The sequence below is a fragment of the Glycine max genome, chromosome 9 (genome assembly GCF_000004515.6).
Source record: "Glycine max cultivar Williams 82 chromosome 9, Glycine_max_v4.0, whole genome shotgun sequence".
NCBI classification, from domain to species: domain Eukaryota; kingdom Viridiplantae; phylum Streptophyta; class Magnoliopsida; order Fabales; family Fabaceae; genus Glycine; species Glycine max.
In genome coordinates this window covers 3385931-3392650 of record NC_038245.2, presented here as the reverse complement: position 1 = coordinate 3392650, position 6720 = coordinate 3385931, and positions in this window count along the sequence as shown.

Here is a 6720-nt window from a genome sequence, read left to right as displayed (position 1 = left end):
ATCTTAACCATTAGAGATGGATTGAACATGTCTCTATAGACTTGTCTTGGTTGGACAATCCAATTATAATTTTTAATTAATTGACAAGTTGCAAAAAATAATTTTTAAGAAAAAAAATCAAGAATATATAGATGAGGTATGAAATAACATTCTAAAATATTTTTACAACATCACTTAATCATTAACTGTCATATTTAAAATGTTTATCAACTTTTATATTAATTATTTTAAAAATTATATAAAATACAACTTTTGATGATTTCATGGTATAAATAAATGCTTTTACGTTAAGAAAACATGTCTATTAAACTAATTAAAAAATTAAATGCATATATTAAAAAAAGAAGGATTGAAGAAATCGATCAATTGGAAAATTAAAAAATAAGGATGTAAATTATATGAGATTGAAATAATAGAACCGGAAAACATACAACGTGAGTTGCCAGGTAGTGTACTTGTACTTGAGTGTGAGACGCCGACTTTGGCTTCATGCAAGGTCCTCTTTCATTATTGCATTAGCAGAATAAGGTTTAACTCTTATCATGGCATGTGGTTAATTTGGACAGAAAGCTCAGTTTTGCAGTGTTTGTCTATTGGTTTTTTACGCGAGATGACTCCGCACACACGAATAATAATTTGTTACAGAAAATGACCTATGGAATTGTCAAAAATTATTTTAGTCCTTATAGGATTCACATGTCTTGTGCTTATGTGGAACTTTTCGTGTTGGCCCCACCTTTTCACTATTCTGCCATAATGAGAGTTACTCATCTTCAGCTTTTTGCTTTCCCTACCTGTCTTGGCACGTAGCTCAAATAACGTGCTTTCTTTGGCATGTTCATTTTCACAACTCATAACAAATGTGATACGTTGAGATTTTTGCTTTGAGTTTCCTCTTTCACTAAAATAGTTGCGCCAGGACGTACGTTCTGTTGGTAAATTTAATAGTGTGACATTGGCACATGCACTTATCATCAAATTAGGCCACATTTATTTTTTAAGTAGCCTAAAATTAATTTTGATTTAGTTAATTTTTAAATGAATGAATACAATTATGAAAATTTAGGGAGAGAAAATAACACCTCAGTCCAAGAAGGAAAAAATCTCTGAACTCAAAAAATATTTACAGAAATATTTATATTTATCAAATAAGTAGAGATTTCGAACATACAGTTGATCAGATGAGTGATAATCTGTTTTGTTTCATTCTGTCATTCCCTTCAGAGTTATGAATGAATACGATTAAGATGTGTATTTTTTGTTGAAATTATGATACTTAATTTGTTAGTGCTAAAATAAAACGTGGACTTTATACTTATATTAAGGATATGAACAATTTTGTATGAAAAGGGTTATGTCTTATTGATATGTGATCTGAAGTCTGAACCTTTGACCAAGGGGAGAAAAAAGAAAAGGGCAAAGGCTAGTTGTGCAATTATGACAAATGAGATTGGGACTTTTCACTATCACAAGAACTTTGAGTTTCTTCTTTATAAAGAAATTGAACAGAGAAGTTAGGGTTGTCTCTCTCAATTTATTAATTTTCTTTTTCATACACAGCAACTAAGCACAGACCTCACAATTGCCATGAAGGATACAGCTGGTTGATCAATAGAGATGCAAATAAGCTGTACGAAGCCAGGTAACAACATTGAATTGCAAATTAAAGAATTAATAATGCTTGAACGCTAGGAACGGAAGATATCAATGATTTTAGCTAATAGTCATTTTGGATTAATGTTTTGCAAAATCTTTCTTGATACTATTATATATCCCTTAGGAACTAAGTATCCTTGGAACTACATTGTACCCATTATATCATTATCACAGAAAAACATCATCACACACAGGAATTGAAGGATAGCAAACATACAAAAAACCTAGTTAGCTTTAATCATATATCGTTCTCTGCCAAAAAAAAATGAAAATAAAAATAAGCAAATTCATTTGACCACTGTGGGGGAGGATTTTCGTACCTTAATTAGAAGAATTCACATGTAGCATTAACACCCAATCTACAGGTTAATGAGGACTTTAATTTGGTGCATTAAATACTAATTTATTGAGATATATATAGCAATTGGTTCGATCAGGTGTTGTGTTGTTCAAACACTGCCCCCACATGGGTAAGGGAAACCATATTGAAATTAAAGCAAACATCACCTCTATGTATGTATTTTGAATTGCCTATACCTTTTGGTGCGATCTAAAAAGTCATCAGGAATAGTATATAGTTAGTTGTAGGGAATGGAAATTTTGAACGTGAGAAGTTTCTGATAGGAATTAATTATGCTTTAGCTAGCTATTTGTCTTTATTTTGTTTTGGTTTTGCTTTTATTTTTCGTCACTTTCATTGAAGAAGATGTGTGAATATTAATAATAGGTAGGCTTAAAAAGTCTTGGGTTCCTGTAGTAAAGATGCCCGTTATAAAGTTGTGGGACAGACAGAAGTGGATGTTGTTGTTGAGAGGTGTGGATTCTGTTCTGAAGACTAACCAAAAGAAAGGAACAAAGTAGGGCTCGCCCACACTTCTCTAAGTTCTTCTCATCTTAGAGTACTAATTTCCAACTCTAGTTACTGAATTGCTTATTTTAAGATATTAAGATATTGTTGTTTAATTTTTTTAAATATGGGAGAAAATTTACTTATCATGTTGGATTGTTTAAATGAAACATTAGTTGCAACAGTTATTTATGATTAAAAAATATTTTCATCATTAATTAATTTAAAGATTATCTAAAGAGAGTTGTTTCAAAGTTATTTAATTTTTTTACATTATAAGACTAATTAACATGAGATAAATAATTTAAAATAAATTGCTCTTACTCATATTTATTGACAATGCATAAGGATAAGTATAAATATATACTTACACTCATTATAATTTTTTTTTTTCTTTCAATCTCTTTTTTATTTTTTATATTATACATCATTTGTTACATTTATCACTTTCTTCTAACTATTTCTCTTTTCTCTCCACCCAATAATACCATACGATTACATATTTCCAATGCATAGTAATTGACCATACTTGATCTCCCGATCTTCTTCTCCTAAAAATATAATTTATATATTTTAAAATTATTTATTTATTATAATTTTTTCTTATATAAAACAAACATTTACCCTATACATTGTATAAGTAAAAATACTAGTTTTATTTTCAATTATAATAAGTAAAGAAATAATAAACTGAAAATTATTATCCAGTGAGTGATTTTATTTAAATTTTAAAGTATATTATTTTTATATTTAATCTTTTTTTTATTTTTAAAAAATAATAAAATGTGAAAGTTGTTCATATATTATGAGTTCAAATACCACCATATAATAAAAGGTGTATTTCTGAATTAAATTTATTTATTTGTTATGAATTTTAATTATAATATAATTCATATATTTAAAAGTACTTATTTATTATAAATTTTATTTATGTGATAATATGATAAACTAATAAAGAGTTACATCATGGGTTAAGTGACTATCAATAGAGTGCCAGGTTATCACTTAATGGACCCTACCTAATGACAAATATTAAAATCAAACAAAAAAATAGGTTGTAAAATAAAATAAAAATGAAGTTTAAGCAGTAGAATAAACATAACTTATATTACATATATAAAAAATATATTTAATTTTTTTTATTTAGGAACCAAATTTATAAATTAAATAAAATAAAAAATTAAAATTATATTTTAACCTTTCTCTCAGAGGAGATGGAGTTTGTTAGGATTTTAATCTTATCTTTCTATTCTATTTAGGGGTGTATTGAATTAAAATCTTAAAAAATTATTTTAGCATAATTTTTTTTTGTAAATTTTAAAGATTATGTAACAATATTATGAATTATCAAATTTTTTATGATAGTTTATATTTTAATAAATTTATATCATAAGAATTCAAAGGATTTAAAAGAAGTTTATAGATTTATAAGATTTAAAAAAAATTGCGAATTTTTAAAAATACATTTAAAATTACAAGAGTTAGTAAAAAAAGTAATAAAAAATGATGGTATTTGGATAAAAAAAGGTAAAATCATATATATATATATATATATATATATATATATATATATATATATATTAATCTTTTAATAATTAAATTGATTCTAACTTTAGGTCCTCTTATACTAATTCTTCATGTAATAGTATCTTCTCATTATTATTTTTGGATTTAAACAATAGATATAATTATACAGTGATTTCTTCATTTTTTTTCAATTACTAAAATTATTTTATGATAAATCCAATGACATGTTTAAATGAAATGCAACTAAAAGGGAGTGATTGGAGTGGACAATTTATAGAAGGATTACTAAGTTATGGGAAGAGAACAAAATTAAAGGTGTTAAAAAATATTACGTCCAGCAAGTTATGGACATAATCGGTCTAAGTGCAAAGAAGAGAAATATATTTGATATTTTTTTGTTTCAAAAGAATAAGAGAAACATATATAATACACATTTTCAAGAAAATTATTTTTTACCATTTTCTACTTAGTAGACCTTATTTTTCAGGTGAGTTTTGAAGAGAGAAGAGGATGTATGAGATGAGAGAGAAAAAAGAAAGCTTGATAATCAATAGAAAAAGAAAACAAAATCTAGCAAAATTAAAGATATAGGTGCAATTATTTTATAGATATTTTATATTAAAAAGTCATAAAATATGTCAAAATCTATCTTAAAATACAATGCATCAAAATTTATATATTTTTTAATATCAATTTTTTTAAGTTATAAAAATCTTAATTAAATGTCATCAGATTTTATACACTTTTTAAAAAATTCTAACAATTTTAATTAAATATCATAAAATTTATTTATATTATTTAAAATATTGATCTAATATCAAAAGACTTTTTTATTAAAAAAATCTCTTAAATTTTTTTAAAATCCTAATCTACTGCTGTCTCCTAAGTTGAATTGACGTGACTAGACTAAGGAGCAACCGACAACATGGTTATGGATTTATGATTTTTTTTAGGGAAGTCATGGATTTATGATTTTTTTTAGGGAAGTCATGGATTTATGATTTTTTTTAGGGAAGTCATTGATGTATACAGTAAACATTATGCCGTTTTTTCTTTCTTTTTTTGAAAAAAAAACTGCATGTGATATATATAAAAAATAAAATAAAAATTACTCATAAGAGTGTAGATGAAAAATGTCAGAGACAGATATTTCATTAGCAAATATCAAGTGTCAATACTCAAGAGACGCATTTTCTTTTTTTTGAGTGACGATATATCTACTACCGATAAGTATAAAAAAAATTATCATCTGAAAAATTCAAGATAAAAAAATATACGGTCTATGACTTTATTAAGAAAAATAAAATAAATATTTTTTTCTATAAAAAAAGGTGTTTTCCATATAAATTAATAGTAACAGATTTTGTTCAATATTTATTTTTCCATGTATTAAGAAGTAAATTTTATTTATGCGTATTTATGTTTATTTTAGAGATAACAAATTAGGCACAAATAATATGAAATAATTTGTTTTGTCATCTAATAATAAATTATTATATTAATAATTTTTTTTATTTTTATAATAATTATGTTAAATATCATGTCGATAATTTTTTTATTAGTTAAGTGCCTTTTTAGTAAATAAAATATTTTTCAATCATAAAATTATTTTAAACACTCACTTTAATAATTTTAATGTAGGATTTTTTTTTTGTTGTAAAGTGCTTAATTTCAAATCTACATGCCGAATGTCATTAGAAGGAAACTGGGTTATGGTCTAAATGAAAGTGACAAAGTACCTCCATAAAGGCTTTAGGGAATGTCATTCGCCATTGTAAGTTTGGCAAACCCCTATCAAGATTGTACAAACATCCATGTCGATCTATCTTGAGGAACGTCTTATTGAAATCGCCTATGAGAAGCCAGGAATCGTTGTTTGAAGCTCATAGCATATGACATAAATATTGCTAGAAAATGGTATGGGTTATAAGGGGTGAGTCAGAATATACCCCCAAAAATAAAATTAATGCAAAATTTAGAGGAATAGTTCTCCACATTACCTTAACTAGTGAGTTAAATTATAGTAATGAATAATATATAATATAAGCATGATCTTAATATTGCCAAATTTAGTATATATATTGACAATTTTAATTAAAACAATTTTTTTACACGAATTAGAATAGCTATTATAATAGTAATAAGTCATTCCACCAACCTTTTATTTAACCTAATAAAACTACAAACCAAAACTCCTATCTGAAGAAAAAAAAAGAAAAAGAAGCTGTGATGTGATGCCTCTAATCTAACTCATTACATTTACATAGTATGATACACATTTCACACATAAAATCACTTGTATATATCATTAACATTAACATACTCCTACTAATTTAGACTAAAATTGCAGAATACTCTATTGTGAGTGGGTGTGGGTGTTTTTTTTGATACTTATGCTGAATGTTCTGTCAAGTGAGTGAAGCCAGGCTAGCATCTTTGCCATGATTGATGTGGGTCCCACCATCCCCCAATTCTGCTCTGTCAATCCACATGCGCCCTCTAATCTCTGTGCCCCATGCACTCCCCAAACTTATTATATTCCCCTCTCTCATTTCCTCACCCACTCCTCCCTCCTACCACCCTCCACGTGTCACCCAGGGGAGCCTCCTCTCCCTCTCCACACCCTCCCATTTTTCTCCACGTGGCACCCCTGCTACAACAACCTGGTCGAACCCTATCATTTCCCATCT